General features: G+C 41.0%; 1 pseudogene; it reads right to left on the minus strand.

Moving 5' to 3' along the window:
• Positions 1–5,343: 5,343 nt before the first annotated feature.
• On the minus strand, positions 5,344–7,938 carry LOC117149946 (annotated as a pseudogene).
• Positions 7,939–15,552: the final 7,614 nt, after the last annotated feature.

The following is a 15,552-nucleotide window of genomic DNA, read 5'->3' on the forward strand; positions in this document are numbered from 1 at the left end:
AGCGATTTACAAAAGTATCGCTCAGCATAAAACATGATACTCTACTCAACGCATCAACATGTCTCATTCTCGTCCCTGAGCGATGTTCTATTTGATAATCAAAGTCTTGAAGGTATAATGCCCACCTAGCTACCCTCAAAGGAACGTCCTTCTTCTTCATGGTCATAGTGAACGCGTTGCAGTCAGTCACAATATTAAATTTCAAACCTAACACATACACACGCCACTTCATTAATGCACCGATAACTGCAAGAACCTCAAGCTCATAAGAATAATAATTTTCTTCGCATTGGTTAGTCTTACGACTCATGTATTGAACCGGATGAAACAAAAAATCTTCTGGGTCTTTTTGTAATAATACGCCACCGAAACCATATTTTAAAGCGTTTGTATGGATTTCCGTTTCTAATTTAGGATTGTACAATTTCAATACGGGCTTAGAAGTTAGTTAGGTTTAGAAGTTGCCTTAACAGGTCCGACAAAGGCTTAGCAGTCACTGCAAAATCCTTGACAAATCTAAGAAAATACGACGTCAATCCTAAGAATCTTTGAACAACTTTTTTATCATTTGGCAACGGAAAAACGATTTCACTTGTCTTCTCTCCAGAAGGCTTAATAGTACCCCCTCAACTATATACCCAAAAAGTTAACTTTCTTTTGCAACACCTGACATTTCGACCAATTTATTTTTAATATATTTTTACTGCAACACTTAACACCTACTCCAGCTTTATCAATCCTTCCTACACATTTTTACTGGGCACAATCATATCGTCCATTTATACTACTACATCTCCACTGTTGTTTAGTTCCCTTAAGACTGCCATTATGAATCGAGTAAAAACTGCAGGTGAGTTTGTAATACCAAAGGGCACATACAGAAATTCGTACTGTCCCTTTTGTGTTACAAAGGAGTTATATTTCTGGGATTCCAACTCAACGGGCACATGAAAGAAACCGTTAGTTAAATCCAAAATCGTATACACCAAAGCACTCTGAAGCTTTTCGATAACAACGTCAACCTGCGGCATTGGAAAGTGATCACGAATTATCTTTTCATTTAATTTCCGATAGTTACAACACAATCGTTTTTTCCCATTCTTTTTCGAAACAAGCACCACTGGTGATGCGTATTCCGACACACTCAGCTTTATAATCTTGTCTCGCAACCATTCCTGAACTTGATCATCCACAATCTTTTGTTCACACTATGCCAAACGTCTTGGTTGTTGGAATACTGGTAAATCATCGGTTAAAAGTATTTTCATCTTCTTCTTTTCCACAAGCCAGGGAAATCAACCCCCTGCAAGAAGGCCCGCAGAGTAAGGGAATCCAGCCCGAGCAGCGACTCCAGCACCTCGCATTCGGAGCCTGGCAAGCGCAAACCTGTGAGCAAACCGACGCCCAACATCAGCGCAGCCTATCGTCGAAGGCTGGCAAACAGATTTGCCATTCTCTCGAACGAAGAGGACGGCAATGACGACGACGAACAAGGCATCCAAGACGGAGAACCTGGACCTGCTGCCACCAAAACCCCGGACAAACCCAAGACTACTCTCAGGACTTTCAAGCCACCACCAATCTTCATACCGGATGTGACCAATATCAAGGCTCTCACTAATAGCATTGCTGGAGTACTTGGCAATGATGTGGAGTTCACACTGAAAATGGCAAGCAACAACAACGTTCGCGTGATGACCCCGGACAAGGAAAGCTTCTCCGCCCTGAAGGACTTCTTGGCCAAGTCCAATAAAAGGTTTCAAACCTTCCAGCCCCGAGACGAACGTGCCTATAGAGTAGTCATCAAAGGTCTTCACTACTCAACGGACCCAGAGGAAATTCGGGATGGGCTAAACCGTCACGGACACAAGGTCAGAGACCTCTACAACCCCACCCAAAGAAGTACCAAAAAGCCTCTTAACATATTTTTCGCCAATCTCGAGCCGGCCAAGAACAAGGAGGCCTATAAAGTTACGCGACTTTGCAGATCAGTGGTGACAATCGAGCCACCGATAAAGTTTAATGACGTGCCGCAATGCTATCGCTGTCAGGGATTTGGACATACCCAACGGTACTGCCACCTAGAACACAGGTGTGTCAAGTGCGGAGACAGCCACCCAACCGTTGAGTGTAAAAATAATAATAAGCCGGCCAATTGCTTGCACTGCGAAGGACCGCATGCAGCCTCATATAAAGGTTGTCCGGCATATAAGAAGGCCAAAAGCATGCTCGCTCCAAAGCTGGCTTCAGCCCCACGCGCCCATTACACTGTGAGCAGCAGCAAGGTTACTCCTAACGTTAGTTTTGCCAACGCTGTCAAGCAGGCAACTGATGAGACTCATGCCATCCCTCATACTCAGGCCAATATTGACAACCTGATGGAAACAATAATGGGCAGAATGGAAGCCATGTTTGAAAAGAGGCCAGAGGTCGAGCTTTATTGCAAGACCAACCAAGCAGATATTCTCCTCATATCCGAAACCCATTTTTCAGACAGGTCCTACTTCACCTTAAGGGGGTATGACCTCGTGTCAGCCATCCACCCTAATGGTTCAGCACCCGGCGGCGCCGCCATCCTTATTCGCAGCAGCATCAAATTCGACACCCAACCACCAATTCAAGAGGATTGGGTGCAATGCGCCCGAATATCGGTAAGCACCACCCACGGAGACATTACCTTAGCTGCTGCCTACTGCCCACCCAGATTTAGAGCCACGGACGATTGCTTCTCTTCGCTTTTGGACAGCCTAGGCCCCAAATTCGTCATAGGAGGTGACTTTAACGCCAAGCACACTTGGTGGGGTTCCAGAGTATGCAATCCAAAAGGACGCGCGCTATGCAGGCAGGTTCTCTCCCGCAACCTCAATTGCCACGGAACTGGGACGCCAACATACTGGCCCACTGACCCTGCAAAAACTCCAGACATCTTGGACTTTGCGATCTCTGGCGGCCTGGACCCGGCAAGAATCCAGACCAGGGAGGTGGAAGACCTTCTCTCGGACCATAGTGCCATTGCCGTTTCGGTCTACGCCTCAGCCATGTTGAAATCCGCGGGTAAAAAGTTAATCTTCAAAACGTCCGACATCAGCAAATACCACCACTGGCTGAACAACTCGACAGTCACTAATCAACCATTGGATACCCCTGAAATTATAGATGCGGCCGTTGTGAACCTCACCTCGCAAATTCAGGAGGCAGCAACTTATGCTGCTCCAAGGTTCTCTAACCAAACGAGGGACAGAAGTAGAGACGTCCACTTTTGGAATCCGCGGGTTAATGAGCTCAAGTCAGAGAAAAGGCGTCTCCGACGGGTTTGGTTCCTCTCCAGGAATCCTAGAGACAAAACAGCTCTCAACAGAGCCACCAAGGAGCTGAAGGAAACTCTGGTCAGGCTAAGGAAGGAGGCCCTCGACAGCTTTGTTGGTAATCTCGCGCCGGGTGATCCCCACCACAACCTGTGGAATGTTACCAAGCGCATCAAGAGGCCACTGAAGAGGATCCCGCCCATCAGAAGACAAGACAACTCATGGTGCAGAACTGAGACCGAAAGAGCCAACGCATTCGCCGAGCACTTGGAGGAAGTCTTCACACCAGCCAATCGATGTTCCCCAAATGAAGCAGCCGAAACAGCCAGGCTCCTGTCAGAACCTCTCTCTGACTCCGAGTCGATACCCCAACTCTGTTAAGTCTATGTTAACAGCAAGCGATACACAACTTGCAGCGTCGTTTTCGCCTCTTCGTTGTCCTCGCCTCTTTCGTTCCTCATGCTTCGCTTCTCTCGTCGCTGTTGTTGCTCGTTCGCCTTCGTATATGTGGCGGCGTATTTCGTTCCGCCGTTATTCTTCTACTGCTTCTTTTTTGCTACTGAAGCGACTGTCGATTTTCTTTTAATTGATGCGGCGCCACGTTCTGTCTCGCTCGCACTCATTAACATCGCACTTATGCATATACAACTTGGGCCATCCCAGACGTGCCCACAAAATTGTAGTAAGTTTACTTTATAGTGTTACTTTATTGTTTAATGACAATTGTTTTTAGTACACTTAATATTGTTTAATGACAATACTTCTTGCTTATTATTATTTAATTGGTTGATGACAATTGTTTAGCTCTAGTTGCATAAGTATATAGCGCGATTGAAAAACTCGTGACTGCACTCGTTCACCATTCTACTCCAACTGCTTCTTTTGTCTTTTCCGTTAATAAGCGTTGCCACTGCGCGTTACTCTTTTGCTCTCTGTTTCATCGTTCATTTTAGTTCCCTGATCTGGTTCATTTCCCACATAAATATAGGACTCCATTACAATTGTAATGGCCTCCCCGTGGTGTTCCATGTGTACCGATTATGACATATATTACATATAATTAATTATTAACATAAATATAAATATGTAAACGGTAGCTTATTCGAGCGGCGATTTCAAAAACTTTTAAATTATAATAGTCAGGGGGTGAATTTTTAATTATTATTTTAGTTGCTACGAAATTGGCCAAAACTCCAAACATGTAAATTCGTTTCTTCGATCAGAATTGATTTCGGCCCGAAAATGGTCTTCTACCACAAGTACGCACACATATACACGTTCTCGTCTTTTTTTTTACTCACACAAACAAGCAAATTATATTTTTAGATTTCTTACGCTCTCAGCATAAGCGAGCGGACAGGGAGCAATTTTGGGCGTAACCAATAATTTCTTATTTAAATTATTTAGATTTTTAAGAGAGATTGTTGTAAAATATTAATTATTTGAATTAGATCAGTAGAATGTTATTCAAGTGTACTTGAAAAGATTATTATAACATCCATATAAACATGACCAGTTTTTCAGACTTATTCTCATGATATATAATCCATTGCTCTTTGAAAGATCAATGTATTACTGTTCTCGTTAACACTTAACGACAAATCGCAGATTTGAATGAAATAAAAAGCATTTTAGGAATAGGAAGGAGTTAAGGAAATTCAAATTTAAGAAGCATTAATACGATCATAAAAACAAGAGAGAATGCTATATTCGAGTTCGTCGAGTATCAGATACAAGTTACTCAGCTAGTGTGAATGTGAACTCGAAATTTCATCATTTTAGAAGACCAGAAAAGTTACTATATATAAATGGAATGAACTACGATAAACAGCTATACACCAACGATGAAAAACTAAGCTATTCTTCGCCCCCATATAAAGTAGTAGCGAAACAAATAACAAGGATGATTAAAATTTATATAAGCTTAAGACATTATAACAGAAAGTAAGACAATAAAATTGTGGATGCGGAACATATCATTTTACCTCAACCCGAAAACATAAAAAAATACTCAAGGGAAATATATATGACCCTATATTTAAATAAAATCGTATACTCCAATCGCTCTGAAGGCTGTTTCCAATGATGCTTGTACAATACAATTGGTTACATAACAGCTAAAGCATAGTCGAAGTACTACATCGATGTCATTATATTTTTTTGGACTAGGATCGCATGCCATTGGTTCTGTGCGTCCGAAAAATAGTACTACAAATGTTATAGCAATAAAAAGTTTTGCTATAAAAATGCAACTTCTTTCCCATTTGCAAAAGGCCAGTCTCTCTGTTCCAAAACGCCATGGTCCAATAATTGGTTGAAATAAGTACCAGTTTCCCATGAAATTTTCCATAGCGTGTAAGAACCGAAGCTTACCGGAATGAATTTTTCCATTATCGGTATTTATCAGAGAAAATGCGTTTGCCGTTTTATAAACAGTTAACACTTTATAACATTGAATCCACTGCTGAATTGAAAATAACTGGCCCTCATTAGTATTCATATCGCATAGAACAAGATTTCTACAAAAAAAATGTGGATAAACTCCGGAATTATCGTGCCACATAGCAATTCCAGTTGGTATACTGAAATGTATATTTTGTAGTCGGAAAGATATTGTACTATTTCTTTTGAATGTTTTAAAAACTGGGTCTTGATATACTATTATGTCCCGTGTTTGGTTGGAAAATTTGAAGGCAAATATAATATTTGCTGATGTACCAGCGTTATATCTTCCTCCGAAAGTACACATTAAAACAAGATCACCTCGGTAGCATTTTCCTCCTATTGGATATAGTTCAGTATATAAGTTATTATCCCAATCAGAAACGGATTGCATGCTATAAAATATATATATTATTACAAATGAAGCTAAAGAGAAAAAGAATATTATTATTTGATAACTTTGGCCCACTATAGGCCGTTCCAGGTGACATTTTAAATTCATTGGGACTACAATTATTGGCATACCATCTGCATCAAAGTCACTAATATAATTACAACGACAATGTATTCCAAAGTATATACTTTTGTTTAATTCAGGCATGCAAGCAAAGTTTTGCCATCTCGGTTCGGGTCGAGCATAGTTCCAAATTCGACAACTACGTATGTCAGTGGTGAAGGCAAAAAAAGCTCCAGAATGGAAAAAGTTATTCCACGGTTCAGATATATTAGCAGCGCGAAGATAAATATAAACAGGCTGAGATTTATCGCAGCGATTCCTTAATAACAAAGTGGTTGATTGTAGGACTCCAGCTCTCACTAGACAAGTAGAGCTTTCTCTTTCCATTTCATTTAATTCTGGTATATTAGTCATCCGTATTAGCACGCAATAATCTATATCCGCTTGAGTAAAAGTAACTCCGAGAACTGAATGACCAAATAGTTCAGTTCGATACATACGAACTTCTAAAGGAGTATACACACAATCATGAATGACATTTTCGATATCTTCCTCAGGGTCATCAAAGTCTATACCACGATTAAAGATCTGTCGTGACGGCTCATTTATTGAATCACCTTCCGAAAAATTCATTTTCAATTTTGAAATATATTGAAATGGTTCGACAACCTCTTGAGATTTTTTCCAAATATTATTTATTGTATATGCATTAACTACGAGTACTTGAGTGTGGGACTCCTGCTCAGGATACCACCAGTATTGACTTTGCTTGTGACTTCGTATAGAAATTAGCACTTCGTCAGTTCGAAGTCGTCGTTTTAATTCATCAAGAAGTTTGTCAGTAAAAATAAGAGTATGCATAGAATCCGCGGATTGAAATTCTATGCTTCTATCTTGGTCTAAGTCAAAACTTTCCATACGCATACTAAAAGTAGATCGCTCTATTAGTTTTGGACCTTCCTCAGGATGAAGACGGCGTGCTGTGCCCATTCCCATATAAAATAGGCAGCTGCTTAACTTCCAATGAGCATGTAACCAGTTATTAATATGCTCTAAACCTTGAGGTCTTAGAACAGACATTTGCTCAAGCCTATTTCTGAAGTTATCAATGTTTAGGCAAGATTCAGATTCTGCACGACATTGAGATTTCGGTATGTACTCCCACTCTGTATTCAATTTGTTAAGAATATCGCACAGTTCATTCACCATCGTTTCATAATAAATATCCATTAAAGTATTAAGTTCATTACTATTAATTATTAACCTAAAGGTGGAGGAAATTAATTGTAGCATTCTTGCAACTACATTAACTTCCATGTCATCAAGTGGTTCCAAGGACAAAACAACCCTCTTTGTAAGGCGAACGAGGTGAGCGAGCTGGACTGTTGTTTGTGGTTCATAAACGTAAATTGTATCAATGAAGTTAAGAAGCCGTCCTTTTGACTTTATTAGCTTCGCTACTTGATATAATAATAAAAAGCCTTTTGCCAATCTGCATATTCAAGCCAATGACGTGCCAGAGATAGGGCCTCTTTTACAGTGTTATCTGAATCATCCATTTCCAATCGACGTACCTCTACAGTTACTGTAACGTCGTCACATACAAAAAAATGATCGCATATCTATAAAAAAGTGTACGAAGAATTTTAAAATCTTGTTTAGAAACATATCATTTCGTTGAATTCAGTTAAGAGGAGCTAGAAGCTACGCACAGATGCCTACCTGCTGACACATAAGAGGATCTGCAGAACTACAGTTTATAGAAACACTTTTTGCGAGCAAATAATAAAACTGAAGTAATAGGAAAAATTTTTGCACACGATCTTTTTTGGTTGCTATAAAGCTGGATCTATTGAATTTTGGTTCCAAAGCTGTCGCTGTCGAGCACACGTGCTGTAACACACTATCGATTTCTTCTCCCTACGAAATAATAAATAATAAATAAGTTCTGAATGTTTGCCTTTTCCGGAAGATATTAGGCATATCAACAGCTCTTGATGCGGTCTTCGGCGTTCTTTGCCGTCTACTGTTCAGCGTCGTTCCCTCGTCACCGTTCGTCTTCCTTGATATTCCGAAACGTACCGGCGCAGTCGTAGCTCCAAAACAGTAGTTAGAACACGCGCACAAGTAAGTCGAATAAGAATCAATACGAGAATCAGTTGGTGTCCTGCGATATAATCGGTCCTAACAGACCCCGTTTTCATAGATTCGGACAGTGTCTTCCTCATTTCCTAGACTAAGCCGTCCAGATTTTTGAGAAGAGCACTTGCTATGGCGGAAAAGTAATGCATTTGCGGCTTGGCGCGAACTTTTGGTAACGAACTGTTTTTTCACGTATTACAAACTACAAGTCGATGCGGCTAGCTCAGACATGTTCAAATTCAAAGAATAATATAACCCATCCAGCTTACATACGTCCTCACTAACATCTCGAATGCAACTCCCCCTCCTATTGCTCTTCTTCTTAACACAATAAAAAAAAATCGAAAAAGAAACGGACGTACGGAAAGACGGATAAAATGAGAAACAAATTAAAAAGTGTTGAACAGAGTGGGCGTGACTCATACTTGAGTGTTCTTTTTTTGTTTTTGAGTTCAATATTATTAAAAAAGAATATCACAAGATTTTTTATTTGTTGTAGAACGAATGCTCTGATTGAATTCTTTTGCGGCACTAATAAATTTTAATTTCTCTTAATGCGTTTTCTTAAAGTTGCCTATATGCAGAGCTCCTCAATTTTTTGAAATTTTCGGTATATATCTAACCGAGTTTATATTCAATTAAAGCCGGTTTGTTGCAATACTCGAAGGTCATATAAATGTAGTAAGTTTACTTTATAGTGTTACTTTATTGTTTAATGACAATTGTTTTTAGTACACTTTATATTGTTTAATGACAATAGTTCTTGCTTATTATTTAATTGTTTGATGACAATTGTTTAGCTCTAGTTGCATAAGTATATAGCGCGATTGAAAAACTCGTGACTGCACTCGTTCACCATTCTACTCCAACTGTTTCATTTGTTTTTTCCGTTAATAAGCCTTGCCCCTGCGCGTTACTCTCTTGCTCTCTGTTTCATAGTTCATTTTAGTTCCCTGATCTGGTTCATTTCCCACAATCGGCCCTCCTGATACATCATTCGACCCGAATTTATTTCCCCACGGCTTCATATATTCTGCGACTGTCGATGTCTTAAAAGGTCCATCGTCGTCTCCGAGATTTTTTACGTCATACCTTCCGTGCTTTTTTATCTTAACAACTTTGTAAGTTCCTAGAAATTTTCATTTCAACTTCTAGGCGGTTCTACTATTGATTATTTGCTGCACTTTACTGAAATGCTTATACCAGTCTCCTGCACTCCCATGACTTAACTTCGACAGCATCAACACTACTGTCTTATGAATTCTCTCAATCTGACCATTTCCACGTGGTACACCTGTTGTAATCACTAGATGCTAAATTTTCTGCTCCTGACAATACAACTTAAATGTCTGTGCAGTGAACGCAGTTCCCCTATCAGAGATAATACGTAAGGGACTTCCAAAATTAGTAGCCTGACGCTCTAGACAACTTATAACTTCCTTTGCTTCTGTGCTAAGATAAAATGTGGTGGTAGCGCTTGCTCGTCCTTTCCATTGGCCCAACATGGTCAATGTGATACGTCAACAACGGTCTATCTCCCTTTTCAATCGGGGTCAAGAAACCTTCTTTCTTCCCAGCTTTCGAATTAAATACAATACACTCCACACAACTGTCCACAACACGAACAACCTTTTCTTTAAGCTTTGGTATGAAGTAAGATTTCTCAACTAAATCTTTTTCAAAATGTCCATGCTTATGAACAATTGTGATTATTTCATTTTCCATCTTTGACGGTACAACAACAAGCTCGCGATTAGGATCTTTAAAAAATATTTGGTTTTCTGTATAAAAATCTTCATAACCTTTTTTTCTACAAAGCTTCTCACTACTTTCGTCCATTCATCGAGTAATTGTGCTTGTTTCAAGCGATGTACAAAAGTATCGCTCAGCATAAAACATGATACTCTACTCAACGCATCAACATGTCTCATTCTCGTCCTGAGCGATGTTCTATTTGATAATCAAAGTCTTGAAGGTATAATGCCCACCTAGCTACCCTCAAAGGAACGTCCTTCTTCTTCATGGTCATAGTGAACGCGTTGCAGTCAGTCACAATTTTAAATTTCAAACCTAACACATACACACGCCATTTCATTAATGCACCGATAACTGCAAGAACCTCAAGCTCATAAGAATGATAATTTTCTTCGCATTGGTTAGTCTTACGACTCATGTATTGAACCGGATGAAACAAAAAATCTTCTGGGTCTTTTTTTAATAATACGCCACTGAATTTTAAAGCGTTTGTATGGATTTCCGTTTCTAATTTAGGATTGTACAATTTCAATACGGGTTTAGAAGTTAGTTAGGTTTAGAAGTTGCCTTAACAGGTCCGACAAAGGCTTAGCAGTCACTGCAAAGTCATTGACAAATCTACGAAAATACGACGTCAATCCTAAGAATCTTTGAACACCTTTTTTATCATTTGGCAACGGAAAATTAACGATAGCACTTGTCTTCTCTCCAGAAGGCTTAATAGTACCACACTCAACCATATACCCAAAAAGTTAACTTTCTTTTGCAACACCTGACATTTCGACCAATTTATTTTTAATACATTTTTACTGGCAACACTTAACACCTTCTCCAGCTTTACCAATCCTTCACACACATTTTTACTGGGCACAATCATATCGTCCATTTATACTACTACATCTCCACTGTTGTTTAGTTCCCTTTAGACTGCCATTATGAATCGAGTAAAAACTGCAGGTGAGTTTGTAATACCAAAGGGCACATACAGAAATTCGTACTGTCCCTTTTGTGTTACAAAGGAGGTATATTTCTGGGATTCCAACTCAACGGGCACATGAAAGAAACCGTTAGTTAAATCCAAAGTCGTATACACCAAAGCACTCTGAAGCTTTTCGATAACAACGTCAACCTGCGGCATTGGAAAGTGATCACGAATTATCTTTTCATTTAATTTCCGATAGTTACAACACAATCGTTTTTTCCCATTCTTTTTCGAAACAAGCACCACTGGTGATGCGTATTCCGACACACTCAGCTTTATAATCTTGTCTCGCAACCATTCCTGAACTTGATCATCCACAATCTTTTGTTCACACTATGCCAAACGTCTTGGTTGTTGGAATACTGGTAAATCATCGGTTAAAAGTATTTTCATCTTCTTCTTTTCCACAAGCCAGGGAAATCAACCCCCTGCAAGAAGGCCCGCAGAGTAAGGGAATCCAGCCCGAGCAGCGACTCCAGCACCTCGCATTCGGAGCCTGGCAAGCGCAAACCTGTGAGCAAACCCACGCCCAACATCAGCGCAGCCTATCGTCGAAGGCTGGCAAACAGATTTGCCATTCTCTCGAACGAAGAGGACGGCAATGACGACGACGAACAAGGCATCCAAGACGGAGAACCTGGACCTGCTGCCACCAAAACCCCGGACAAACCCAAGACTACTCTCAGGACTTTCAAGCCACCACCAATCTTCATACCGGATGTGACCAATATCAAGGCTCTCACTAATAGCATTGCTGGAGTACTTGGCAATGATGTGGAGTTCACACTGAAAATGGCAAGCAACAACAACGTTCGCGTGATGACCCCGGACAAGGAAAGCTTCTCCGCCCTGAAGGACTTCTTGGCCAAGTCCAATAAAAGGTTTCAAACCTTCCAGCCCCGAGACGAACGTGCCTATAGAGTAGTCATCAAAGGTCTTCACTACTCAACGGACCCAGAGGAAATTCGGGATGGGCTAAACCGTCACGGACACAAGGTCAGAGACCTCTACAACCCCACCCAAAGAAGTACCAAAAAGCCTCTTAACATATTTTTCGCCAATCTCGAGCCGGCCAAGAACAAGGAGGCCTATAAAGTTACGCGACTTTGCAGATCAGTGGTGACAATCGAGCCACCGATAAAGTTTAATGACGTGCCGCAATGCTATCGCTGTCAGGGATTTGGACATACCCAACGGTACTGCCACCTAGAACACAGGTGTGTCAAGTGCGGAGACAGCCACCCAACCGTTGAGTGTAAAAATAATAATAAGCCGGCCAATTGCTTGCACTGCGAAGGACCGCATGCAGCCTCATATAAAGGTTGTCCGGCATATAAGAAGGCCAAAAGCATGCTCGCTCCAAAGCTGGCTTCAGCCCCACGCGCCCATTACACTGTGAGCAGCAGCAAGGTTACTCCTAACGTTAGTTTTGCCAACGCTGTCAAGCAGGCAACTGATGAGACTCATGCCATCCCTCATACTCAGGCCAATATTGACAACCTGATGGAAACAATAATGGGCAGAATGGAAGCCATGTTTTGAAAAGAGGCCAGAGGTCGAGCTTTATTGCAAGACCAACCAAGCAGATATTCTCCTCATATCCGAAACCCATTTTTCAGACAGGTCCTACTTCACCTTAAGGGGGTATGACCTCGTGTCAGCCATCCACCCTAATGGTTCAGCACCCGGCGGCGCCGCCATCCTTATTCGCAGCAGCATCAAATTCGACACCCAACCACCAATTCAAGAGGATTGGGTGCAATGCGCCCGAATATCGGTAAGCACCACCCACGGAGACATTACCTTAGCTGCTGCCTACTGCCCACCCAGATTTAGAGCCACGGACGATTGCTTCTCTTCGCTTTTGGACAGCCTAGGCCCCAAATTCGTCATAGGAGGTGACTTTAACGCCAAGCACACTTGGTGGGGTTCCAGAGTATGCAATCCAAAAGGACGCGCGCTATGCAGGCAGGTTCTCTCCCGCAACCTCAATTGCCACGGAACTGGGACGCCAACATACTGGCCCACTGACCCTGCAAAAACTCCAGACATCTTGGACTTTGCGATCTCTGGCGGCCTGGACCCGGCAAGAATCCAGACCAGGGAGGTGGAAGACCTTCTCTCGGACCATAGTGCCATTGCCGTTTCGGTCTACGCCTCAGCCATGTTGAAATCCGCGGGTAAAAAGTTAATCTTCAAAACGTCCGACATCAGCAAATACCACCACTGGCTGAACAACTCGACAGTCACTAATCAACCATTGGATACCCCTGAAATTATAGATGCGGCCGTTGTGAACCTCACCTCGCAAATTCAGGAGGCAGCAACTTATGCTGCTCCAAGGTTCTCTAACCAAACGAGGGACAGAAGTAGAGACGTCCACTTTTGGAATCCGCGGGTTAATGAGCTCAAGTCAGAGAAAAGGCGTCTCCGACGGGTTTGGTTCCTCTCCAGGAATCCTAGAGACAAAACAGCTCTCAACAGAGCCACCAAGGAGCTGAAGGAAACTCTGGTCAGGCTAAGGAAGGAGGCCCTCGACAGCTTTGTTGGTAATCTCGCGCCGGGTGATCCCACCACAACCTGTGGAATGTTACCAAGCGCATCAAGAGGCCACTGAAGAGGATCCCGCCCATCAGAAGACAAGACAACTCATGGTGCAGAACTGAGACCGAAAGAGCCAACGCATTCGCCGAGCACTTGGAGGAAGTCTTCACACCAGCCAATCGATGTTCCCCAAATGAAGCAGCCGAAACAGCCAGGCTCCTGTCAGAACCTCTCTCTGACTCCGAGTCGATACCCCAACTCTGTTAAGTCTATGTTAACAGCAAGCGATACACAACTTGCAGCGTCGTTTTCGCCTCTTCGTTGTCCTCGCCTCTTTCGTTCCTCATGCTTCGCTTCTCTCGTCGCTGTTGTTGCTCGTTCGCCTTCGTATATGTGGCGGCGTATTTCGTTCCGCCGTTATTCTTCTACTGCTTCTTTTTTGCTACTGAAGCGACTGTCGATTTTCTTTTAATTGATGCGGCGCCACGTTCTGTCTCGCTCGCACTCATTAACATCGCACTTATGCATATACAACTTGGGCCATCCCAGACGTGCCCACAAAATTGTAGTAAGTTTACTTTATAGTGTTACTTTATTGTTTAATGACAATTGTTTTTAGTACACTTAATATTGTTTAATGACAATACTTCTTGCTTATTATTATTTAATTGGTTGATGACAATTGTTTAGCTCTAGTTGCATAAGTATATAGCGCGATTGAAAAACTCGTGACTGCACTCGTTCACCATTCTACTCCAACTGCTTCTTTTGTCTTTTCCGTTAATAAGCGTTGCCACTGCGCGTTACTCTTTTGCTCTCTGTTTCATCGTTCATTTTAGTTCCCTGATCTGGTTCATTTCCCACATAAATATAGGACTCCATTACAATTGTAATGGCCTCCCCGTGGTGTTCCATGTGTACCGATTATGACATATATTACATATAATTAATTATTAACATAAATATAAATATGTAAACGGTAGCTTATTCGAGCGGCGATTTCAAAAACTTTTAAATTATAATAGTCAGGGGGTGAATTTTTAATTATTATTTTAGTTGCTACGAAATTGGCCAAAACTCCAAACATGTAAATTCGTTTCTTCGATCAGAATTGATTTCGGCCCGAAAATGGTCTTCTACCACAAGTACGCACACATATACACGTTCTCGTCTTTTTTTTTACTCACACAAACAAGCAAATTATATTTTTAGATTTCTTACGCTCTCAGCATAAGCGAGCGGACAGGGAGCAATTTTGGGCGTAACCAATAATTTCTTATTTAAATTATTTAGATTTTTTAAGAGAGATTGTTGTAAAATATTAATTATTTGAATTAGATCAGTAGAATGTTATTCAAGTGTACTTGAAAAGATTATTATAACATCCATATAAACATGACCAGTTTTTCAGACTTATTCTCATGATATATAATCCATTGCTCTTTGAAAGATCAATGTATTACTGTTCTCGTTAACACTTAACGACAAATCGCAGATTTGAATGAAATAAAAGCATTTTAGGAATAGGAAGGAGTTAAGGAAATTCAAATTTAAGAAGCATTAATACGATCATAAAAACAAGAGAGAATGCTATATTCGAGTTCGTCGAGTATCAGATACAAGTTACTCAGCTTAGTGTGAATGTGAACTCGAAATTTCATCATTTTAGAAGACCAGAAAAGTTACTATATATAAATGGAATGAACTACGATAAACAGCTATACACCAACGATGAAAAACTAAGCTATTCTTCGCCCCCATATAAAGTAGTAGCGGAAACAAATAACAAGGATGATTAAAATTTATATAGCTTAAGACATTATAACAGAAAGTAAGACAATAAAATTGTGGATGCGGAACATATCATTTTACCTCAACCCGAAAACATAAAAAAATACTCAAGGGAAATATATATGACCCTATAT

Source organism: Drosophila mauritiana, unplaced genomic scaffold (genome assembly GCF_004382145.1).
Source record: "Drosophila mauritiana strain mau12 unplaced genomic scaffold, ASM438214v1 Y_02, whole genome shotgun sequence".
NCBI lineage: Eukaryota > Metazoa > Arthropoda > Insecta > Diptera > Drosophilidae > Drosophila > Drosophila mauritiana.